This window comes from Panthera leo, chromosome E1, assembly GCF_018350215.1.
Source record: "Panthera leo isolate Ple1 chromosome E1, P.leo_Ple1_pat1.1, whole genome shotgun sequence".
Classification (NCBI taxonomy): Eukaryota; Metazoa; Chordata; class Mammalia; order Carnivora; family Felidae; genus Panthera; species Panthera leo.
Genome location: NC_056692.1, coordinates 7,612,811 through 7,639,159, shown reverse-complemented (window position 1 = coordinate 7,639,159; position 26,349 = coordinate 7,612,811). Strand labels below are relative to the sequence as shown.

General features: G+C 44.2%; 1 long non-coding RNA gene across 1 annotated transcript in view; it reads left to right on the top strand.

Moving 5' to 3' along the window:
* LOC122207287 overlaps positions 1–24,936 on the top strand; it is a 143,415-nt gene extending 118,479 nt beyond the window's left edge. Inside the window, exon 6 of the long non-coding RNA XR_006196758.1 lies at positions 24,548–24,936. This is a non-coding gene — a long non-coding RNA (uncharacterized LOC122207287). The remainder of the gene's footprint in view (positions 1–24,547) is intronic.
* The last annotated feature ends 1,413 nt before the right edge of the window (positions 24,937–26,349 follow it).

Sequence of the window (26,349 nt, the reverse complement as noted above, 5' to 3'; positions counted from 1 at the left end):
CGAAGCAGGCTCCAGGCTCCGAGCCGTCAGCACAGAGCCTGACGTGGGGCTCGAACCCACAAACCATGAGCTCATGACCTGAGCCGAAATCGGACACTCAACCGACTGAGCCACCCAAGTGCCCCAGGGAGCCTCTCTTTCTTGATCAAAATCTTGCTATTTCTTCAAATGTCTCTTATAGGACACGACACTTAGATGTCTCATCAGTTTGCCATTCATTCATTCCACATATTGTTGATTGAATATCTACCAAATGCCATACAGAATAGGAATTAAATATTTGTTAAGTTAATAAACAAATTATTACCTAATTACAGTGATTTTTAAAGATACTCACAGGGACTTTCTGCTCTGGTAGAAAGAAGGCATACTGACAAACTGGTGCATGTCAAAGGGGGCTGGACTGCATGATGAAGGACCCTTAAAATTGTTTTTCTTCACTTACGAATTCAACAGATATTTATTTACTATCTACTAATGCAGGACTCTGTACCTATCAGTGAACCTTTCCCAGGTTAATAGACAACATAATCTAGAAACTCAAAGTATAAACTAAATACTTTTAAGGGCAGTAATTGGAAGGAAGGAATGCTCCTTTAGTAAATTACTCTAAAAGAAAATATTTACTGACTACATATCATTGCATTTCTCCAGCTGGGTATTAGCAGTAGCTAGAGACAGAGCAGGTAGAAACAGTGGAGAGAGGCATTTCTTCTTGATCAGTCAGGACAAAGGAGAGAAATAAAGCAACTTGGCAAAAAAGGAGACAAAGCACAGTGAGGAATATGTTAGCGAAAGAGAAATGCATTCAGAGGCAAAACTTTGGTGCGGCCAGTTGCATATGAAAACGACAAGTTGCTCTCAGCTAATCTCTCCTGGTTAACATTTTAGGGAGGAAAGGACCCAAACTGCGTCCTTTGCTCATAAAACGGAATGACCACTTCCAACCCGCAGAGGGGAGTATTGGCAGGTGATGTTTTAAGTCATTTCCTGGAGAGTTATTGGCACAAGTGTTGCAACGAGAGATCATGACACGATCCCTCTTGGTGGGAAGGGGATAGTATGGGGAAGAACAAAGTTGACCTCCTCTCTAGGGCAAAAGGGGATGAAAGAGATAGAATAAGGATGACAACGAGGCGAATCTAGACAAGAGGCAGGAAATGAGGTGCAGTAAATGATGTTATAAGGAGACTGCACTGAGCAGGGGTGGGTACGGACCCATTGAACTCAAATGACAACTCAGTTAACGCTGATAGAACATATACAACACGCAAGAAACCACCCTGGAATACTCAGGGGGACTCCCAGGGAGGGAAGACGTGGTCCTTGCCCCTAAGACGCTGAGAAGAAACAGGGAAGAAAGTCACATTCACGAATCATTTTAGTACAAAGCGATCTCTGGTCCATGCTCGTTTAAATACGCAAAATACATGCATGAAAATAAGACGTATATGTATGTATATGATTTTTAAGTGGTATATGCGTGCACAAAAAATCATACATGTTATTTTTAAGTAGTATTAAATATCCGGCTTTGCACTTTCTCCTCCTTACCCGGAAACCATGAAATTGTTTCAGACCAGTGCGTCGCACAGAAAGAGACCCAACACAAGAAAATCAATGGTGCCCTTGAAAAGCCGTTGGTGTGTGAGTCTGTAGGGTGGTACCACGTCCGGGCCCATTTCTCACAGCGATGCTGTGAAATTGGCCACGTAAGATGACAAAAATCTGTGAGAAGGTCCCAGATGCTTCCACTGTTATAACCCCACCCCACCCCCCCCCACCCCCCTCACCCACCCCCCGGCAAGCCATGGGTCCTGCTGAGTCCCAGACTCACTGATTGCCCAGCCTTCTGTTTGGAAGAACCGCCGAACAGCTGCCTTTCATGCTTTGTGGGGATGAAAAGCACATTCCTGTCGCTGCGCATTTCTGATTACAGGCCTCTCATCAGTCAGCCTGGGCAACACGAGTGCTCGGCCTGGGCAACACAAGTGCTCGGAGTCAATTCTCTCAATTGCTGATGTGGACAAGATGGCTTGGTCTTGCGCCCAGGTTCTTGGATCTCTGGCTCTTGTTCCCGAAAACATCTGTCTTCTAGGTGACACTGACGGGAGAAATGAACTGTCCTCCACGTGCTGAAGCTGTCTATTTTGTCAAAACAGCAAACACAGCTCAAGACGCTGGGGGCTTATCTTTTAACCTCCGCTGGTGTGTCTGGTTTTAACATAACTGACCCGGGGCTCCAGGCCCCAGGCAAATGGACACATGTATTCCCGAGACAGTGTTTGTCCTCCAGTGTCAATATTGGCAAAGGGAGCGGGGGTGGGGGGGGGCGGCGATCAATGGAAGTCTAGCTAGTCAAATTAGTCTTTGGAGGGAAGAGAATCAAAGACCATGTCAACACTGGTTTGACTGATTTTAAACCTCTTAGACAAGTCAATTCAGTGTAAAAGGGTTGAAGCCGTCGGACATGGCAACTCATACGTACCAAGTACCTCCTGAGACGTATGGTAAGGGGTGAAACACAGATCGGTCTTAGAGGCCCACCCAGAGCCTGTGTGAGACCATCATTCGTGCTGTTGTACAACATGAAAAGAGAAAGCTACAGACTGGCTGTCCTGCTTGGAACTACTTGTGTCTCAGAGGTCCTAGGTGACATGTGCATCATTCTAGGGAAACAGCACAATTCCCAAGAATAGCAAACAGTGCTTAGCATGGTGCCCAATGGTTTCTATTTTCATGGGAGTTATTCTCCAATCAATGCTAACTTGCTAATTGGATGGATAAATTCTGTTGGCACTCATGAAGTCATGACCAAATGCTCCGTGGGGTATTTGTTGCTCTCTTTTAACTCTTCCGCTCCTGCCTTTTGTTTTGAAATTTATTGGATAAGGAACCAAGGTGGTCTCTTTACTTTATAATTACAACACTTGTATACCACGAATAATACCTTCACAGAACCCCTAGGGTTGTATAACTCCAAGTGGCACTCTTCTTTTTTTTTTTTTTAATGCTTATTTATTTTTGAGAGAGAGAGAGAGAGAGAGAGAGAGAAAGTGGGGGAGGGGCAGAGAGAGAGGGAGAGACAGAATCTGAAGCAGGCTCCAGGCTCCGAGCTGTCAGTCCAGAGCCCAACACAGGGCTCGAATCCAAGTTGCACTCTTCTTAAGATTAAGACACTGGCTTGGGGAAATACAAGAGAAAACACGCTTTGCCATGGATGGTTGCCATAGTTTCTAAATGTAATAGTAGCATCTTAGAGACTGTCCAGGGTGAGTCACCATGATAAAGAACCCTGTTTGAGAAGCAACTGATTTAGGGGGGCACCTGGGTGGCTCAGTCGGTTAAGCATCCGACTTTGGCTCAGGTCATGATCTCACGGTTCATGAGTTCAAGCCCTGCATCAGGCTCTGTGCTGACAGCTCAGAGCCTGGAGCCTGCTTCAGATTCTGTGATTCTGTGTCTCCCTCCGTCTCTGCCCCTTTGCCACTCATACATGTGTTCGTTCTCTCTCTCTCTCTCTCAAAAATAATTAAGCGTTAAAAACAAGAAGAAGAAGAAAAGCAACTGATGTAAGGAACAACTGGAAGTATTGAGTCTGCTTATCCCAGGGAAGTGATGATATGATGGCCCTCTCTAGTTGAAGGATGACTAAGAGAAGGAAGAGGAGTTAAAATGACACCATATTATTCTAGGCAGTAAAACTAGGAAACAGATTCTATTCAAACTCCGGTAGAGAATTTTCAGCAGGTTGGACTGTTCACAAAGAAAAGGTTGTGTTCCCTTGGAATGCAGAGAGCTCCCCATCACTGGATATATTAAAGTTCAAACAAGACCAAGCACGAAGGGGTATTGTTGGATGGAGGGGTGCACTGTGTTGCCTCAAATGTGCTCCGACCACGTATGGTCATTTGATTCTGTGAAGAGAAGGGAAGCTCACAAACACGCAAGCTTCTCCTCCATGAGGACTTCAGATTCCCCGGAATTTGTCCAGGATCCGTGGAATTGCAATACTTGGAGACTTCCCATGAAGTTATCTTTCGCCGATGACTCCTTTAGGCCGGGAGATGGACGCTAGGTGAACTCACACAAGAAATTAGAATTGTCTACCTTTCATGCTATTTGAAGTCAAACCTCTGAAGCCTTCTTTCTTCCCCGTGTTTCCCCACTCTCTTTATTTAAAAGAATTGTGTCATGAGCTCTCTTCCTCAGAAATTACCCCCTGTCACGACTGCTCAGGAAGGTTTTGCTAACTGGCAAGCAAATCTTCCAGAGAAAATGGATGATGGGCAGTTCTAAAGAGGAACATGGAGACTTTTTATCTCAGCTTTGCAATGATGGCAGCTTCTAGTCAAGATCCGCCGACAGCCGTTGACGTCGCCTGTAATGTCTTCCCAAGATGAGAGGCTACCCTCTCAAAGGGAATCCTCTGAACGCGGGCTCCATGGCACCCCCGTGCCACTTCAAAGAGTTGATTTGCCTGATGGAGAGAGATTCCCGCCAGATTAAGGCTTCAGTCATTGTTAATAGATGACTTCAAGAACTACCAGTCTGTTTTGCAAGATTAACAGTCAGGTTGGTTACTGGAAGCCACTTTCAGAGGAATGAATAGTATGGCATTCTGAGCAGCCAAGGCTGAGGCCCCCTGTAGAGGACAAGAGTCTGTAGTCAGTTTAATTTGAGAGGGGACTGATTTTCATCATGGTGAAATGAAGCACAAGGGAGTTCAAAAGAGATTTCGGTGCCAGTCTCCAAAGATACACACTGAGACGGAGTCAAATGTCATGCTTTCAGGACACTGTGTCCTCATGGCATCGAAGCCGAATGGGAAGCCAGGGATCACGTCATTCCAAACTCTTCAGCATGACTGGTTTTTGCCTTTTATCCTTGGAGACACAGCCATAAAACTGACTCAGATCCTTCAATTAGGCGACGGGAGATCGAGGACTCCTTGGTCCTTCACTCCAACCTCTGAGCAACATTTTATCCCATTAGGATTGTCACACATTTCAATCCATTCCGTACCAGATTCCATCCTATCGGAGATCATTCGTAGAGTAAAACTCTTTGTGGAAAGAGGAAGAGGACGTCCTCCCTCCAACACTCCTTACCTCGCTTTTGTGTCCCCTGCCACTCTCCCCACCCCATTCCAGCCCCCGCAGCAACCACTTCCAACTCTTGGTTCTTGCCTCTGACATTTGCCTCCGTGGTGATAAATACCTAGAAGCAGATATATCAGCACATTGTCAATTACAGCCATTATCCGTCACTGTTCTGTTATGGTGAATGAAAATTTGGCTCCTCTCACAGACCACTGCTTTCCTCCCCTGCATTTTCCCAAGAGTTACCATAATTTTTAACAATAGTCAATGATGTCAACACTGACCGTGAACACATAGTTCACCGTTAAGCCAAGGTGTATGCCATTATTATGTTTTCTCTCAAAAAAAATCTCTCTCCGTTTCTTCGTATGGCATATCACAATAACTAAGGACCACTTCCGTGGGAGAAGAAACCACTGATTGTATCCTTTATTTCATTTTCGGGAATGACACCAAATAAGGATATAACCTGGAAATGTATTTTTCATTGTTGCTGAACTCTAGAATGCAAGTATAAGTTGAATAGTATATGTGGCACAGATTAATTGGGTAAAACAAAACCTGATGGCATCGAATGCTGGATTAGACACAAAATCTGAAGCTTTATCCCTAATCCGCACATGCAGGGGTGGTGGATGGAAGCAATGGTCCGCCTGACTTCAGCCAGCTCTCTCCTCCACAGCCTCCCTCCCTTCTGGCATAGGCCAAGCCTATGGCTCAGTGGAGCTTTTGAATACATCGCCACCACCACCATCATCATTGTCGTCATCATCATCGTCATCCTCGTCACCATCATGGTCTGTCTACACAGTCAATTTAATTTGACAAGCACTGATTCAGCTGTGCCAGACCCTGGCTGGGAACACAAAGACAAAACTATAGAACAGCTTTGTGATTAAATGGCTATCATGTACGAGAAAGTGCCATGATAGAAAGGACAAAGTATGAGGAGGTACAGAGAAGGGAATATTGGATTAGGAACAGTGGGGGTCAGTGATAGATACTGAGAGTCATCAAATACGGGGGCATTTGGAAGAACCATTTCTTAGGGCTAAAAAAAGAATGTAGTGAGGCCAGTGAAAGCGTATCTTTCCATTCGAGCTTTTCAATTTGTACTCATTCTATGCATTATTCAGGATTCTTTTGGGGGCTAATGGCAGAAAACGAACCCAAGTGGGTATGAGCTAAGGAAATGAATCAATTGATTGCCATCTCAAAAACTGCCGGGTACAGATTTCAGGCATAACTGGGTCCAAAGGCTCATTAGGGCTTGGTCTGTCTTTGTTTCTTAGCTCTTCCCTCTTTTTGTTGACTTTATTCAGGGATATCCTTCACATGTGGTGGTAAGGAGATCACCAGTAGCTTCAGGTTTGTAACCTATGTTCTCAGTGACCTTAGTAGAAAGGGTACCTCTTCCCCCACAATCACACAAAAGTTCTGGAATGATTTTTTTTTTTTGGTTGGTTGGTTTGGTTTAAACGTCCACCATGCTTGTGTGAATCACTCTGGCCAGGGAGACAGACACCTCCGATTGGCAGGTCTAGCTCATGTGTCCACCCAAACCACATAGACGGGGGGTTGGGGAGGATTATTCCTTAAGGAAAATTAAACTGTGGTTACAGGAAGAATGAGGGATGGATGGCAGGCAAACCAACAGATGTCCGTGGTTCCTTTCCTGTCCTGATTCGACTAGAAATTTCCCTCTTTTTCTGAGACCCTTAGGACAGGATTGACAAATTTAATAAATACAGGCCACCCAGGAAAATTTGAATTTCTGATAAAGAAATTTTTGTTGTTGTTGTTGTAAGTGTGTTCCATGATGGTTATTTAACTGAAATTTAAATTTAGCTGGGCATCTTGTATTTTATCTGGGAACCTGACCTTAGTGCCTCTCAGAAAAAACAAAACCGTTGGAAACACCAAGCATAAGAAGTTTTTAACAGATTGAAATACTCCCTGAATGTGAGTTTGTTGTTGTTATTGATACCCAAGTTTTGAGACTTTAATTAAAGCAGTGGTCATCAATTTTGCCTGCACACTGGAATCTCTCAAGCACCATTATAAATACTAACGACTGGATCAGAGTATCTGAGGTAAGGGCTTAGAATTTTTCAAGCCTCCCTAGAAGATTTCTGTATATGGCCAGGATTGAAAAGCATGGAGCAAAACCATTAATTCTTCGAAGGAAATTTCTTAATTAGAAAACAGAGGAAGAACAGTCTAGAAGGTTCCCCCAGTCTGTTTAAGCATGCACCACTAGCCAGTCATCCATGCCGCCTTCTACAAGATGATTTCTGGTTCACAGAGCACACTGACAAATTTGATAAAAAGTCACCCTTGGAATGATTTGTCCAATGCATGCCGGCAAATGCAGCATGAGTGTAATTTTTGCAAAAGAATGCCAACAGCGGAGCCTTCTTGCAAAGACAAAGAATGTGAGAAAGATGGTTAAATTGTTATTTAGGTTAGATTTAATATAAGGAATCTTTGATTTCCTGTAAGTGTTAGCTATGTAGTTTCAATACTTTTTTTTTTTAATGTTTATTTATTTTTGAGAGAAAGAGAGCATGAGGGAGAGAGGGACAGAGAGAGAGGGAGACACAGAATCGGAAGCAGGCTCCAGGCTCTGAGCTGTCAGCACAGAGCCCAATGTGGGGCTCGAACTCATGAACCATGAGATCATGACCCGAGCCGAAGTCGGACGTTCAACCGACTGAGCCACCCAGGCACCCCCAGTTTCAATACTTCCTGTTGAGCCTTTTCAACATGGGAGATTTGCAAGTTAACTGAGGATTGTGTTTCAAACGGGTCTTAGTAAAAGGTCATTTGACATCAGAATAGCCAGGTTTCAAGATGGTTACTGTGTTTGCCCTCTGTGTGCCTTCCTCTTTCCTCTGCTCTCTGTGTCTTACATCACGTTGGATTTTGTGACTGTGGCTTTGGCTTTAATCAACTACATTTACATAGATGGATATATATTTTCTCCAATTACTCCAATTACACACAGTGGATCCCAGAACTTAGTCCAGAGATGAGTTGTATCAACATCACCTGGAAAGATTAATAAACACCCCCCCCCCCCCCCCCGCACACACACACACACACACACAAACAACAGGCCAGGTATCTGAAGGTGTTTTTCCTGGATGGACCGTTTGGCTCCTTTGCTCTTAAGATCTCCCGTTTGACGTACACATTCTGCTGGACAGGGCAGCCTGGAGACCGTGTGAAGGGAGACTTGATGTGTTACAGAGCCCTAGAATCAATCACAGAAACCCGTCCTCTTCAGATGCTTATGCAGTGTCCCTTACTATCGGTGAAGTCAGGAGTCCCTGACTTCCGATGAGATGATGAGACTGTATCTCCCTGGAGACTTGAACTCTTTGGGTAAGAGACAACACTTCTGGCAGTGTCAAATCTAAGCTCCACCAGTGGCTCAGTTCCCTTTGAGATCTATAGTGTCTTACCAGTAATTCACCTGCAACAGTAAGGCACATTCACGTATAAAGAGCAAATTAAAGCGAGGGAATACGCAAGACTGTTTGCAGGAGAAAACCTTGATCTATCAACCGAGCTTCCAACGTCCCTCTGTATAAACGCTGGCTTAGTAAACAGAATGGTGTGAGGTTGGGATATTTCCAGAATGGAAATAAAAAATTCTTCCAAACTCTTCAAAGAGTTAATGATCTCCGCCACTGGGGCTTTCTGCATGATTGGGTACGCTGTTAAGCGTAGTTCTGTTTCAGTATGGTAATAGTTTCATAATATGCTTCCAGCTGCTTGCTACCCCAAGTGGCTTGGGGTTATTGGTTATTATTTGGTTATTCAAAACAAATCTTTGGTAAATATGATATATTTTTTTTTCCTCACATTCCTCATTTCTTCCTGCCGGTGTCTCATGCTATGAGGCCACGAGGTCCTGTTTTCTTCCCGTCTCTCATTGCCATGCTAAACAAAGGATAAAGACATACTGGGGGCGCCTGGGTGGCGCAGTCGGTTAAGCGTCCGACTTCAGCCAGGTCACGATCTCGCAGTCCGTGAGTTCGAGCCCCGCGTCAGGCTCTGGGCTGATGGCTCGGAGCCTGGAGCCTGTTTCCGATTCTGTGTCTCCCTCTCTCTCTCTGCCCCTCCCCCGTTCATGCTCTGTCTCTCTCTGTCCCAAAAATAAATAAAAAACGTTGAAAAAAAAATTAAAAAAAAAAAAAAGACATACTGTTGTGTGTGAGAGAGGCAGGCCACAGAGACGTTCTCTAATCCAACAGTGGAGGCATTCCATGCGTGTGGAGGAATCCGGTGGCTCAAGGGTCGATGATCAGCCCTTCAGCTGTTAACATTGAGGTCATTGTTTCCAATTTCTGCCTCGGATAGTGGCAACCTGGAAGCCGGTCCCTCTCATCAGTAGTCAATGAGAATGATTTACTGGTGCCGTTACACTTCCCAGGGGAACAATTCTCATGGCTTGGTTGGCCATCAAGATTTATCTTGTAGACATCGCCTAGTTAGGGTCTCTGAGCCCAGCCGACTGGTGGAAACTCAAGTAATTTCTCTGCCATTCAGATCACAAAATTGCAGCTCCAAGGAATGATACAGATGATCTTGTCCCGTGGTTTTTGCTCTGGGCTTCAGGGAGATCTTGGGTCAGTGGAATTGCTTCATGCTAAGGCAGAGTGAGGTGTCGGAGAGTAAATAGGGGACTCTTTGCATCTTCTTCCTGCTTCAGACAGAACCACTGTGTCTTTTAGATGTAGGTTTCGTATAAGATTTTGTGTAATCCAACGGAGGGCATTCATTTGGGGTTTTGGCCTGGGCATCATATCTTATCCTGCTCCAGTAGCCGCCCAACTTCCCTTCGAGGAATCACCTCTTCCCCCCCCAGGGGTGGTTTTGGTGTCTCTTCTGCAGTGGAAGATAGAAGGGGTCTCTGGATTTCCTTCTCCCAGCTCTCCCTGTTTGCTGGCCCAATGCTACCAGTGAAAAGCCCGCCTACCCCTAAGCATCGCCAATCACACAGTGGAACTTTGGACAGTGAATGAGGAAGGCAGAGGCAAACAAAATGGCTGGGATTCATCCATGCCAGCACCGTTGCCCAATGTTTGTTCTTATTATGGGTCTGCTTCTACAATGGCTGCTGCCAAGCTCCTTCGAGTGCTTTTAGTTCCTTATCATTTCCGCTTTCAAATCAATTCCATGGCATCTGATACCTTCCTGTTAATTGCTTTATTTTTCCTTGCCATCAAAACACCCTAACTTATACAACGCCCCTTATTTTGGGAGGACACATTGAGGGCGAGCCAGGGCATGTACCCTGCCCAGAAGGTCCCTTGCACTAACTCAGAACTAAAGACTAGAACTCAGCCCCAGCCTCCTGGTTGAGCTCTTCCTCCTGCCCAAGAGTAAAACTTTCAACTGCCTATGTTGGCCAGACAGCCAGCATAAATGAGTCCTAACTTCTACTTTTCCATAAATGACATGGTCTTCTCAACCCTCTATTTTTTATGCTTTTCATGGGGAATGGGGCACAGAAAAAAATATTTCTTTGCTATAGGAAAAATGTAGTGGGGAGACAATAATAATTGGCAACTGACACTTTGCTCCAGTGTTAGGTAGACAATAGGGAGTAGTGGGAATTGTGGGAAAGTAGGAAATACTTTCCATCTAAAAGTAGTGGGTCACCATTCAGGTCTAGCTTATTATTGATCTGGAATAGTTTGGTCCTTGTGTTGCCAGAAATACTTAATTTTTTATTTTTTTTTTTTTTTTTTTTTTTTTTTATTTATTTATTTTTGGGACAGAGAGAGACAGAGCATGAACGGGGGAGGGGCAGAGAGAGAGGGAGACACAGAATCGGAAACAGGCTCCAGGCTCCGAGCCATCAGCCCAGAGCCTGACGCGGGGCTCGAACTCACGGGCCGCGAGATCGTGACCTGGCTGAAGTCGGACGCTTAACCGACTGCGCCACCCAGGCGCCCCAATACTTAATTTTTTAAAGATGAGCTGGATATCTGAATTTTTAAATGCAAAATGTTCTGATCTTGTTCGTGATGGCTCAAATTGTTCAAAACAATTATAAATGCCAAGCAACATGTCTCTGCGTTGGATTTAACCCATGAACCATGGCACTCCTTATTCCATTCTTATTCCACTCTTCCTTATCTCCAGCCCATTACTCCTTTTTTCCCCCCATAAATATGTATATCATCCATACGTGAAGATGTGGATAACTCCTTTTCATCCTGGAAAAGTTTGTTCTGGGAACAAACGCATTTTGAGTCTTTAGATGCTCTCTGACAGAAGGAAACACGCAAGCTTCATTCATATTCAATCTGGCTGTCCTTATATTCTCAGCTAAAGTTCAGGGTGAAGGAAAAGGTTTAATTAGAGGCTTCATTAATTAGAGTGTTTAGTTTTCCTGTAGGAATGAAATGAGTATCTGTGGAGCAATTCTGTCACATAGATCGTTACCTAGAAAGGTCAGACATGAAGAGATATTGATTTCAGGTATTAAGGATGATTACACTGCAGCGCTGTGCAGAAAAAGTCATCGCGATGTATGTTTCCAGATCTATGAACAAATGGAAGAACATGTGTGGCCATATTTTTAAATGATACAGAATAACGAGCTTTAAAAGTAGCTGGTTTATAATGAGCCATGATGAAGATTGGACACCGTGTTTTCAGGACTATGAAACACGCTGTAGGGAGCTCCCACAGCAAAAGTCTAGACCAGGGGTTGGCAAACTGCAGCTTGTGGGACAAACGTGGCCCATTGCTGGTTTTCGTAAATAACGTTTTATTGGACCGCAGCCACGACAATTTGTTTTGTGCTACAATGGCAGAGCAGAGTACTTGGAGCAGACTGTATAGTTTGCAAAGTCTAAAATCCTTACTATCCGGTCTTTCAGAGAAAAAGTTTGCCAATCCCTGTTCTAGCCCTCTGAGAGTTTTGAGTCCTGTGTTAGAGATGAAAAATTAAAGACGGATCCCAAGAGTCAGTATAGCCTCGATTAAAGTATAAGAGTAGAGACCAAAAGTGGTAGAATTCAAGATTTATTTTGAAGGTTCGCTCAAAAGGAGCCGCTGGTGGATTGGATGAAGGGTATGGGAGAAGGTGAAGGCATTGGGGCGGGGGGAGGGTAAAAAGAGGCAGGAGAAGTGAGGGAAGGGTTGTGGAGCAGAGCAGGACTCCTCGGTTTCTTAGAAGCTTGGAGAACCCCTGACGTGCTCCATTTTGAATTGCACCCACGTGCATAATGTCTTGCTTTTATTTTTTTTAATGTTTATTTACTTATTCTGAGAAAGAGAGAGAGAGAGAGAGCATGTGCACGAGCAGGGGAGGGGCAGGGAGAGAGAACCCAAAGCAGACTCCACGCTCAGCACACAGAGCCCACTCTGCGGGGCTCGATCCCGCAACAGCGAGATCATGATCTGAGCTGATGTCCAGAGTCAGATGCTTAACTGACTGAGCCACCCAGGCACTCCAATAATGCTTTGCTTTTAGATGAGAATTACATCTGAGCTGATGTGTCTCTGGGAGGGGGAGAGGTCAAGATCAGTGAGTGTGGATAGTTCAAGTGTGGAGGCCCCTAATTACATCTGAGCTGATGTGTCTCTGGGAGGGGGAGAGGTCAAGATCGGTGAGTGTGGATAGTTCAAGTGTGGAGGCCTCGTTTTAGGGGGAAATGCAAAAAATATACAGCTACTGGGGGATGTCCTTCAACGTAGGCTTCCTACCTCTCCTTCCTTCTCCCTGTGAGTTGGAATAGATATTTAACGATTTGCTTTTAATGTTGAACCGTGAGATGATCTTGAGAAGAAGCCATAAAATGGTAGAGAAGCAAGAATAAAAGAAGCCAGTGACTAATATAATAGAACATCATCCAGCCGTGGGCACTCTAGTCCCAGATTTCCACCTTCCTCAAAGCAGTGCTACATTGATTTGCAGTCATAGCTGGACTAATTTTAATTAATATAGTATATACTCTGGAAAGTTGTCAATTCTGATTATTTCAACCTGTTGCTAAAAATGAGCATTTAAGGGCTTTATCCCAAGTTACCAAACTTGTGGACTCCCTGGCCATTGGAAGATCATTTCTTTCATTCCTGATATTGGTAATGTATCTGTTCTCTCTTTTTTCTTTATTGGTTTTCATAGAAATACATTGATTTTATTGATCTTTTCAAATAAGCAGCATTTGATTCTATTCTTATCTATTGTTATTCTTTCTGTTTTCAATTAGTTCCTTCAGCTTATATTACATCTATTTTGCTCTGTTTTTCTAGTCTCTTAAGGAGGAAGTTTTCATGATAGATTTGAAACTTTTCTTTTTCAGCATGTACATTTAATTCTATAATTTTCCTCTACACACTGCTTTAGCTACAACCTGTAGTTTCTGACTTTTGTATTTTCACATTATTTATTTTTTTATTTTCTTTTAGATAGAGAGCAATTTGGGGGAGAAGGGCAGAAGGAGAGAGAGAGAGAGAGAGAGAGAGAGAGAGAGAGAGAGAGAGAATCTTAAGCAGGCTCCACACTCAACATGGAGGCTGACATGGGCTCAATCTCATGACTCTAGGATCATGACCTGAGCTGAAATCAAGAGTTGGATGCTCAAATGACTAAGCCACTCAGGTGCCCCTCACATCGTTTATTTTAAAATGTTTTCTAATTTTCCTTAAAACTTCCTCTTTGACACATTGCTTATTTAGAGGTATGTTGTTTAATTTCCAAGTGTTTGGAGGTTTTTCTTTTCTATTTCTGTTATTGATTTCTATGTCAGTTCTGTTATGAGCAGAAAACATACTTTGTATGATTTCAGTTCTGTTTCATTTGTTATGGTTTGTTTTATGAAGTCAGATATGTTCTATCTTGGAGAATGTTACGTGTGCACTTAAAAAGAATATATATTCTGGGGCGCTTGGGTTACTCAGTTGGTTAAGTATCTGACTTTGGCTTAGGTCATGATTTCACGGTCCGTGAGTTCAAGCCCCATGTCCGGTTCTGTGCTGTCGGTTCAGAGCCTGGAGCTTGCATCGGATTCTGTGTCTCTCCCTCCCTCTACCCCTCCCCCACTCACGCTCTGTCTCTCCCTGTCTCTCAAAAAATGAATAAATGTTAAAAAAAAGAATTTAAAAAAAGAATGTGTATTCGGCTGTTGTTGAGTGGAAAGCTTTACAAATGTCAATTAGATCCAGTCAGTTGATGGAATTATTTAGTTCTTTTATATTCTTGCTGAATTTTTTAATTTACCAGTTCTATCAATTACTTAGTGCTGAACTCTTCAGCTACATTGCAGATTTGTCTGTTTTTTCCTTTTCGTTCTGTCAATTTTTGCTTTATGTATTTTGAATCTCTGTTGTTACATGCATGTATGTTTAGAACTCTTGTGTCTTTTGATGAACTGGTCCTTTCGTTGTTATGTAATATCATTCCTTATCCTTGGTAATTTTCTTTGTGCTGAAGTTTATATAGACCAATATAGCCACTACAGATTTCTTTTGTTTACTGTTTGTATAGTATACCTTTTTCTAGATGTTTGCTTTTTCCTTCCCTATATTACTATATTTATATTGAGTCCTTTAGACTGCATGATCTAATCCCGTGTTTAGTTTATTTTGATATTTTTTTGTCTTTTAATCAATGTGTTTCATGCATTTATATGTAAAGAAAAATATTAGTACATTAGGATTTTGTTCTACATTTTAATTATCTTTTCTGCTTGTTCCTTTTTTTCCCATTCCTTTGTTCCCCTTTCCTGATTTATTATGTGTTACTGGAATGTTTTTGTATTCCATTTTAATTTATGTACTATGTTTTTCACTACATCTCTTGGTATAATTTTTGAGTAGATACTGTCATGATTAAAATATCCATATATATTTTTCCACAGTCTACTTAGAGTATATATTTTACCATTTCTCTTTTTTAATGTTTATTTATTTTGAAGAGAGAGGGAGAGTAGGGAAGGGACAGAGAGAGAGGGAGACAGAGGATCCAAAGCAGGTTCCATGCTGACAGCAGAGAGCCCGATGTGGGGCTTGAACCCATGAACCGTGAGATCATGACCTGAGCCAAAGTCTGACGCTTAACAAACTGAACCACCCAGGCGCCCCCATATTTTACCATTTCAAATGGAATGTATCAATCTTATCACCATTGAGGTCCCATGATACGCTTCCCTTCATCTTGCAAATGTTGTGTGTTACATCTACAGTCATTGAAAAGCCACCATCAGAGAGTGTGTATAATTTTTAGTTTCAGGCATCAAGTATATTTTTAAAAACTTAAAGGATAGACCATTATGTTTATGCAGATACTTACCATTTATGTTGTTCTTCCTTTATGTCTTTCAAATAACACCAGGTCATTGCGTGGGTAGTGCAAACACCTTATAACAAAAATATTCCTGATTCATCCCTCTGGCCCCTTGTATTTTTGCTGTCGTTTATTTTTCTTGTACATAAGTGTACGTATAATATATATGCATAGATAATCCATACATTGTTGTGATTATTACTAAAAAAACCCGTTATCCGTTACATCGATGAAGAATAGAAAAATACGTGTTTTATTTTACCTTTATTCATTCATTCCCTGATGGTCTTCCTTCTTTTACATAGATCCAAATTTCTGGTCTATGTTATTTTCCTTCTGTCTGAACAACTTCTAACATGTTTTGCAAGGCAAACCTACTGGCTGATGTTCTGACCAGGCTTCTGTAGATTATGGGTTTGTTTGTTTTTTTAACTTTTTAATGTTTATTTATTTTTTAAATGAAAAAAAAAATTTTAATGTTTATTTATTTTTGACAGAGAGGCAGAACATGAGTGGGGGAGGGGCAGAGAGAGAGGGAGACACCAGAATCCAAAACAGGATCCGGGCTCCAAGCTGTCCGCACAGAGCCTGACGCGGGGCTTGAACTCACAGACAGTGAGATCATGACCTGAGCCAAAGTCGGATGCTCAACCGGCTGAGCCACCCAGGGGTCCCAGAAATGAATTTAAAGAGAATAGAAAAATGGCGGGGGGGGTGGGGAGGGGGCACCTGGGTGTTTCAGTCGTGAAACATCTGACTCTGGCTCAGCTCATGATCTCATGGTTCGTGAATTTGTGAACTCGAGTCCCGCTTGTGGGTGAGCCCTGCTTCTCTCTCTCACCCCTTCCTCCCTCTGCCCCTCCTGGGATTCTCTCTCTCTCTGCCCCTCGCTCACTTGCTCCTTCTCTCTTTCTCTCTCTCTCAAAAAAAAAAAAAAGAATAGAAAAATGGAAGATTTCCCATCTCTTGAGTGTTCAGATACTTCATTTCTGCTCCTTGGTACTTGATTTCCGCTCCTTGATACAGACCTAGGGGGCTTCTCCTGAAGACGCCTGTCTTCACTGATCCATACTGGCTTCAGGTTTCCTTGATTCCACGTTGAAGGATCCCAGAAGAAAAAACAAAACGGAAATACACCAGTCCACATTCTAGTCTTTTCCCATTTTCCTGCGACTTAATTCCCCGAGTCCCTGACTAGCTACTCCCTGCTCTCTTTATCCAGATTTTATAGATGCTCTCAGGGAGAAAGTCAGGGTGGAGGGTATTTATCTCAGCTTCTCTGAAACCGGAAACACCCCTAGATTTTCATCACTAGCAAGCCCCTTCCCTCCACCAGTAGGATACTCTAAGTCCAGCATAATTTGGGACTCGTTTTACCTGCAATAAACTATCAGATGCAAGGATACAATAGGCTGGGCAAAGTCTAGCCTGAGCAATAGGAAAATTTAAGAAATAAGGCAAACAGCTGTGCTGAACTTCTCATAGCAAACTGTTACATTTGGGCTGTAGGAAAAACAGCGATTATTCTCCACGTACAAAGTAGATATATATTTTTTAGGGAGTAACTCATTCTCCTCCCATTTTGTACTTAGAATGCATTATTTAGAACAGGCTCAATATCCATTTTAACCATACTTTACCTACATAAAGTCGTTAGGTATCTGATATCTTTGTTGGTTCAAGTTGGGGAATGCATTGCATCGTGATTTCATTCAAGTTTCAGCCCTTTTAGGAATAAGCATTAATTCTTTTTTTTTTTTTAATTTTTTTAACGTTTATTTATTATTGAGAGGCAGAACATGAGCAGGGGAACAGGGGGGAGAAAGAGGGAGAGGGAGACACAGAATCGGGAGCAGGCTCCAGGCTCTGAGCTGTCAGCACAGAGCCCGATGTGGGGCCCGAACTCACGAACCGCCAGATCATGACCTGAGCCAAAGTTGGACGCTCAACCGACTGAGCCACCCAGGGACCCCAGGCAGGAAGAAGCCTTAATTCTATTGAGCCTATGCTTTTCTGCTTTACATTACTTTTTCAGACATCCAGTGTGTTCATGCTCTTCCCTATTTTAGAGACAGGAAAACAAAGGCCAAAGATCTACTAGGTTCCCACCGAAAATTCTTCAAAGCCGGCTCTGCCTCATTATCTTATCATCTGGTCTCCTGGAGAAGAAACGTGGCAGGTGCTGAAGATTTTGGCAAGCATGCCGTATGAGAAAAAAATTCCTAAACACAGAGCTTCTAAACACAAGAATAGTTACTATTATTTTTTTATTTTAGAGAGAGCGCTCACATGGGCAAGCAGAGGAGAGAGGCACAAGGGGGGGGGGAGAGAGAGAGAGAAAGAGAGAGAGAGGGAGAGAGAGAGTGAGAGAGCCCTTCCCCACATTCTGCATCTAACTCTGGCACAACAGCCACATTAGCGCTCCTGATACAATGTAACTGCTTCTGTCCTCTTGGTTTCCTTCAACCCCTTCTGGAATCCCCTTTCGAAGACGGAAGACCAAAGACCGGGGTGGAGATGTAAGAAGTTAATTGCCTCTGCTTCTAATTACCTTTTTTTTTTTTTCTCCAGGGCAATGGGTTAATTACCAAGACACCAACCACATGTTAGATTCCCTGAGTGAAAGACACTTTTCCTTTAACATGATCACACTGTGTTAATGATACTCATCGCTCCCAGAATACTGCTAAAATTATTGTCCCTGACCAGGTTGCTTACAGAAATATTCATCCAGGATAGAGCATTAACCACCCCCCCCCGATTGCATATTAAACAAATTTTGTTTTTCAAACTGTAAAATTACTGAGCCAGAAAAAAAAAAAACACATTAATTAAAAATCGGAGCCAGCCCAGAACTACATTTAAAACGTTCCAGAAGTGGCAATTTAAAGAGTTAGAAAATACCACATTTCTCTATGTGCCTCCTGTACCAAATAAAACTGTTCATATTTACTCTGCAGGGCGGACCAGCTCTTTTTAAGGTTTGGTTTCTTAACAGCAGTAAAGGGAGTTTTAATCAACCCCAAACTGGCTTCAGGTCAACAAGGACAGAATTCACTTTGCCAGAAGCACTGCTCAATGACTCAAGACCCCGAAAGCATGTGTTTATGTCGCCCGCCCTTCAGAGCCTGGGATAAAAATGGCAACCTCTAAATTCCAAGTTCCAATCAAGTGCTAATCATGAATACTGAGAACTCCTCAGGCAAATTCACTTTGAGGTACACAGGGAAGTGAATCTCACACCTGAGGATCAGAATCCCCTGGAGGGCTTATTAAAACACAGATGGTCGGGCTACCATCCCCAGAATTTCTGATTCACCAGGGCGAGGGTGAGGCCCCAGAATTTGCATTGCCAGCAGGTTTCCAGCTGTTGCTAAGCCTGGTGGCCCAGAACAACACCTTGGAGAATCACTGATTTAAGTTAATGAAGACAGCACCAAAGACATGGTGCGATTACTTACCCCAGGGAAAATTGCATCCTTCATCTGGAGGATGATGCTATATTTCCAGCTTTACGTTTTGCTTGCCTGTCTCCTTTTTTCCACCACGGACCTGCTATTTTGGCTGTATTATTGTTAGCATCCCATTGGTGGGGTGGGGGCTGTGAAAAACAGAAAGGTGAACTCCAGTTGCTTGAAGGAGTTATTAAATAGATTTGTGTTCAGCAAACACGAGTTACTAGCCCACAAAGGTGAGGTCCAAGTGTTGAGTGGCCTTCGGTGTTGCTTGATCAGTGGCCCAATCATGTTTTCAAGGAACCACATACTTGACTTCCGTGTCTCTGCTCTGTAAGCCACAGTTTGGGTCTCATCCTAAGACTGGTTCCCTCTGTGGCTTTAGGATGGCTGGCGCAACAATCAAGCTTACGGGTTGTTTGCTCATGACCGTTGGGAGAGCAAGTGACTTCCCCGGGGCTCTTTTCAGAACAAAGAAAAGTCTTCCAGAAGTTTCCGGCAGGTCTCTCCTTCTGTCTTCTTGCCCAGACTTAGGGCACATGCTCATTCCAGAACCAGTCACTGGCATGGTAGATGGATTTACCTTTTGCCTAATCAGACCACTTCCTAAAACTGAGGATAGCATCGGATTCTCCTGAGACCCATGGTATGCGTGATTGTTGACGTACTGTTATGCCCAGAATTCGTGATCCCCAAAGACCACTAGGGAGCCGAGTCTGAGGCAAAAGCAAAAGAGCCTTTATTCGAGTTAGCTCGAGCTCAATCCCCTACCTGCACCGATGCAGCGGTGAGATACCAGGGAGAGAGAGCGAGTTTCAAAAGCACAAAGGTTTTATAGGGGTCCAGGGGCAGTTGGTGAGGTAATGGCTGTGGCCTCAGCCGATTGGCTGGGGAAGGGTCGGAGTCCTGATACGCAGGTCGCTGGGCTTGTTTTGATCAGGAAGTTTGAACGGGTGAGCGGGAGGTTACTCGAGGGGAGGAGGCACGGTCTGAGGTTTCTGTGATTTTCCCGGAAAAGGGGTCCTGTCGGGGACATAGTCACTCAAGGTGGAGAACACGGAACAAGATGGAGTCGGCCGGAGTAGGCCCGCCCTTTCAGTACATAGAACTGGCATTTTCTTGGGAAGAAAGAAAGGAGAATGGGTACCAGCTAGCAATTAACAGTGTTCCTTATACTTTCTAAGCCCTTCTGAGAATGGATATTTTTAGAAAACTAGAAAGCCAACTGAAAAAAACTATTTTGTGTTTTTTCAAGGCGTGAAATTTTTTCAGATTTTTTCAAATTTTTCAGAAGTCGTCGGCCAATGGGAAAAGCAGAGGCAGCGTGGTGGGGCTAGATTTGAACCTCAGAATCTGCCGCTTATTAAGAATGAAGCCTTGGTGGTGGGGGGGGGGGTACACCTGGGTGGCTCCATCGGTTAAGTGTCCCACTCTTGATTTCAGCTCAGGTCATGATCTCACAGTTGGTGAGATCGAGCCCCATGTTGGGCTCTTTGCCCACAGCATGGAGCCTGCTTGGGATTCTGTCTCTCTACCCCTCACTCTCTGCCCCTCGTGCGCTCTCTCTCTCTCTCTCTCTCTCAAAAATAAATAAATTAATAAAATAATAAAATTAGGGGCGCCTGGGTGGCGCAGTCGGTTAAGCGTCCGACTTCAGCCAGGTCACGATCTCGCGGTCCGTGAGTTCGAGCCCCGCGTCAGGCTCTGGGCTGATGGCTCGGAGCCTGGAGCCTGTTTCCGACTCTGTGTCTCCCTCTCTCTCTGCCCCTCCCCCGTTCATGCTCTGTCTCTCTCTGTCCCAAAAATAAATAAAAAACGTTGGGAAAAAAAATTAAAAAAATAAATAAATAAAATAATAAAATTAGCCCACATGCAATAAATGTGTGCACACACCATGATCCAGGGAGCACGCCTTCACATGCATTAGTGTGGTAATTATACCCAGCAAGGAATCCGAGTCCATTCCTTTGACCTCTTCTTCCTAGAGGAAGTTTGTTGGGGTCCAGTCGTCCGTGAATTCTTCAGTTACCTAAACATTTAAACGTTGCATCAGAGTCAGATACGGAACTTTGCCAAGGCTCTATATCAAGCCCAACATTTGGAAATTTCCTGAGTCTTTGCTGTTCTCATAAATTGAGATCATCTGAACTTTGCCAATTGCTGTTCTAGATTCAGTGTGTGTGCGCGCGTGCACACACACACACACACACACACAGACATGCATAAGAAACAATGAGTCTAAAAATGGGACTTCAAAACAACAAGGAAGAGAGACACACAGCAAAAAGAAAGGGGGAAGAAAAAAGAATCACCACTATAGATCAGACCCAGGTCGCGTGTTTGCAACTGACTCAGTTATTATCACAGATGGAGACAGTTCCAAGAGATCGAGCCCCTGTTGTGGTCCAGATCCTCTGTGCCCATTTTTTTTTCCAGTCCTAACAACCCCGAAAACTATATATTATCCTCATTTTAAAGGTGAGACAACAGAAGCTGAAAGGTGAATTAAGTCTTCATTCTTTTTTTTACATGTCTATTTACTTATATATTTTTTAAAAATTTAGTGTTTAGGGGCGCCTGGGTGGCTCAGTCGGTTGAGCGTCCGACTTCGGCTCGGGTCATGATCTAGCAGTCCATGGGTTCGAGCCCCGCGTCGGGCTCTGTGCTGACAGCTCAGAGCCTGGAGCCTGCTTCGGATTCTGTGTCTCCCTCTCTCTCTGACCCTCCCCCGTTCATGCTCTGTCTCTGTCTCAAAAATAAATAAACATTAAAAAAAAATTTTTTTTTTTAAATTTAGTGTTTATTTTTCAGAGAGAGGGAGATCATGAGATCATGGCTTGAGACAAAACCAAGAGTCAATGCTGAACCAACTGAGCCCCCCAGGCGTCCTACATGCAGGATAACTTTAATGCATTTTCTCAATGTCACCCACCAGATACTGACTGACCCTGTGTGTTCACTATCAGGGCTTGGAAGGGCAACGTTCTCATCCTTTACATGGCGGCTGGTATGCTCACCGCCTACTCTTCTCCCCCATCCGCTCCTCCTGTGGTCCTTCTGATATCATGACCCACCTACGGGGGCTCCTTTCCACCTTCTCTCCCATCTGTCAGCCCATCTCTGCCTTAAGCCTTCCCCCTGCTGACTTTCTAAGTTAGCCCTCTTCGGAACCTTCTACGCTGCCATGTCCTTATCTTCAGCGTATTCGCTATCAAACTACCCACACACTCTCAGCTTCTAGATCAGTGTCTCCTGTAGCCTCTACAATTGCACAGGAACTTCTTGCTCCCAGGGTCCACCCTCCCTTCAGTCCTCACTGCTTCATCGTCAAAGTAAATTCACTGATCTGCATACTATTCTCAGATCTCTTACGTTTACACACCCACTGGCCCAGTACCCTCCTCTTTTCTTTCCAGGCTGGCTACCCCTCAGCATATCCCTTAGCTGTTTTTCTAAATTTCCTGAGATGAGAAACAACAGACCCACTTTTCTCTCCATATTTTGGCAATTCCAGGCTTCGTCCTCTAAAGAGAGCATGTATTTTTCCCCCCAGGGGTCATAGCCCTTCCTGCTTTTTGTGTACTTTTCCTGCCTTATCCATTATTTTCCCTAAAAAAAACTCCGTCTTGGGGTGCCTGGGTGGCTCAGTCACTTAAGCGTCCCACTTCGGCTCAGGTCATGAGCTCACGGTTTGTGGGTTCGAGCCCCGCGACGGGCTCTGTGCTGACAGCTCGGAGCCCGGAGCCTGCTTTGGATTCTGTGTCTCCCTCTCTCTCTGCCCCTCCCCTGCTCATGCTCTGTCTCTCTCTGTCTCTCAAAAATAAATAAACGTAAAAAAATAAAAAGAAAAAGAAATCAACTCCGTCTTTATGTATGTGTAAAAATGAGGCAATTATTTGAAACTATCAAAGAGCTAGCTGTGCAGGTGATATGGGGGCTTGGCATAAATCGTGAAGGGAGTGAAGAATTAACCACCGTCTATTCAAATCTTTTACCCATTTTTTGGTTTGGTTGTCTTTTTACTGTTGAGTTGTAGGAGTTCTTTATATAAAGGTCTGATAAGACCCTTATCAGATAGGCAATTTGTAAATGTTACCTCCTATCCTGCGGGCTTTTCCCTTTCTTGATGGTATCATTTGCAACACAAAAGTTTCTAACTTCGATGTAGTCTAATTTTCCTATTTTTCCCTTCTGTTGTATATTTGCTGTTGTATCTAAGGGCACATAAGTTACAAAGAGACTTAGGGGGGAAAACCCACGAGGATCGAAGTAAATAACATTAGAAAGATAAATACAACACAAGTATTTAAGAAAACGCGTAGCCAGCCACTCCTTCTTAAGTTCTGTTGTTCCCTGTGTAACTGGCTTCGTCACAGAGAACAGTGTCCCCTGGGGTAATCTTGACGAGTGGCCTCATGCAGTGCGGAAAGCAGCTTGAGTCACACGGATGCCCTGAGTCACAGGCGAGAGCTGGTCCAGCCAAACTGTGCGGAGAGAGTTGCCATGGAAACATCCAGGTCTCCACAGTGCCCAGCCTGATGTCGGAAGTCCTGACAGTGGCTTTGTGGCTGCCTCTCCTTTCCTAAGAGAGGGCCCCTGTGCTGTTGCGGGATTTCTAAACCAGCCATTTTTAGCTACTAAACAACCTTGCTTTTCAATAGCTCTCTCTGTCTCTTCTCCTGCCACCATTAGTAGCAGCCTGGACCCATATTTGGACCCATATTTTTCAGGAACAAAAGCACAGGCCCAACCGTATTTATTTTCGAACATTCTCCTTGTACAAGAGCGAAAACATGGGCCTTTGATTCCTTTTGCCCCCTCTGAAACACCAGAACTCTTCAACAGCGTCCTGAATCGGATTCGAAGTTCTGTGACGGGTCAAAAAAAAAAAAAGGGTGGGGGGAGATTATATCGGATTGTGTCCTTATTTTCTGACGAGAGGCGACAGGCAGGTTTACTTACATACAGAAGGCAAGAGTGCCTTCTCCTTGCCTCCCCCCACGCCCCCGATAGAAGCTAGAAGGCCTTTGCCATCTGAGTCAGAATGTCTCCCCTCAGCCCCAAACCCTCCGACAACTTTCCATTGCAGAATAAATCTGTATTTCTTAGCCATGTTGACGACCCCCACCCCCATCCCCACCACATGACCTGTGTTTCTGAATCTTGCTAACTCTACTCCTTCTTACTCGCTCTGCTGTATCCACACTGGCCCCTTGCTACTTTGTGGACAGTCCAAAGCGCTCTTGCCTCAGAGCCTTTGCCCTTGCTATTCCCTCTGCCTGGAATGCTTTTCCCTTCACTTATCACTTCCTCCTGCACAAATGTCACCTTAAAAAAAAATTTTTTTTGACATGTATTCACTTTTTTTTTTTTTTTTGAGAGAGAGACCGAGAGAGACAGCATACAAGTCGGGGAGGGGCAGAGAGAGAGGGAGACACAGAATCGGAAGCTCGAACCCACGAGCCGCCAGATCATGACCTGAGCTGAAGTCGGACGCTTAACCGACGGAGGCACCAGGCGCCCCTGCACAAATGTCACCTTAACTCAGAGAGGCTTTCCCGAACCACCCTGTAGAAGAGTAACATTCGCATATTCTATACTCTGCTTTAATTTTGCCCATGACACTCATCCCTGCAGGACCTAAGCTTATTTATTTGTTGCCTGTTTCCTCCCACTAGGAATATAAGCGCCACCAGGGCAAGAATGTCTGTTTATTTACGCTATATGAGTAAGTTACAGCGCTGGGATTGAGAACGATGTCGCCGCAGTCCAACTACCTCGGCCTGAATCTCAGTTGAATCAGCTGGTGGACTTTGGTAAGTTAATATTTAGCTGTTTTTGTGCCTCCGTAGCCCCCTCTGTAAAACGGGGGGGGGGGGGGCGCAAATCAACGATTACGCCTGCATCATGGGTTTGTCGTCATAAAAGAGGTGATACGGGAGAAGTGTTGAGAGCAGCGACGAGTGGAGAGCAAATGTTCAATAAATGAAGCTTAGCGTTAGCCATTGTGGATGATAATGTACACAGTTGCATATCAATCACCTTGTGAAGCAGAAGTAGAAATGGAGAGGCACGTACATTAAGTAGTTTTTAAGAAGTTGAACAAGTGGAGGCGCCTGGGTGGCTCGGTGGGTTAGGCATCCCACTTTGGCTCAAGTCATGCTCTCGCGGTTTGTGGGTTCGAGCCCCGTGTCGGGCTCTGTGCTGACAGCTCAGAGCCTGGAGCCTGCTTCGGATTCTGTGTCTCCCTCTCTCTGCCCCTCCCCTGTTCATGCTCTGTCTGTCTCAAAAATAAATAAAAACGTTAAAAAAAAATTTTTAAAAAAAAGAATATATTTAACTATAGAACTCTTTGTGTATGTTATGTCTACCAACAATCTGCAGAGATTATTTGGAAAAACACCAATGTAACAAAATCGACCCAAACCAGGTGTTGGCTGCTGCTGGGGGGTGAGTCAGACCAGTGGGGGCTGATACCTTGAGGACGGAAAGATCTGCCCAATTGGGGCAGCCAATTGGAAACCAACCCAACAGCAGGAGGCCATGGGAACGTGCGTTCATGAAAGAGCCTAGAATATCATGGTGGTAGGAAAATGGAGGCCCAGACAAGCAGCAGCAACACGACAAACAGCACCGAGGAGTGACCAGAGGTAGTGCCTGAGTTTTCTGACACCCCGCAGAGCTCAGCAACCTCAAAATCTGGCAGAGGGCCATATGCTAATGTTCAAGGAGGGAATGAGAATGCCAGGGGCTAGTTGGTAAAGGAATCTCAAATTTAAGTGTGAGGTTCAGGGATGGAACCATGAAAACAAGCAGTGAATTCATCTCTAGGGACCAGAAATGCTCCTGCAGAATTTGGCAAAGAGGCAAAATTGATCCAGACGAGGTTAAAAAGTGGGCTTGGAATTTCCAGAAGCTTCGCGTCAAGGAGCAAAGTGATAGTCTAGCGATGCCATGTCGAGAAGAAGACTAAATGTGACCCCTTAAATCCTGCATGATTTAGAATTCATGGTCACAGACCTGAGCTGAGCCCACAGGTGAGAGCCAAGAGGCTGTGACTGTGGGAAAAAGACGTACAAGGAACAAGGATCAAGGCGCCAAGGTGGTCATTACAGAGTGGAAAGTCAGCACATCCGTGAGGCATATGCATATAGCAGGTGGCTAAGGGTCCACGGGTATGCCTCCTTTTTGCATCCTATGCCTCGGATCCCCAGCTGAGTGCTGTCTGCACTACACCAGATTGCATCTCTGAGCTAGCTGGCATCCCACGATGCACTTTGCAGCCCCAAGGTTGGATTTACAGCCTGTGGCACCCAGCAGGGTAGTCACCCTCCTGTTTGGGCTGTTCTGCACCATTTCCTAGGGACAGACTCCCCTCCCAGAGCGGTTGAGGTACTTTGGCACTCTAAGCATGCAACTCTATAGACTTGGTTGATGTCCAAGTTAAGTTTTTAAGTAAGAGAACTTGGCATTAAATTAC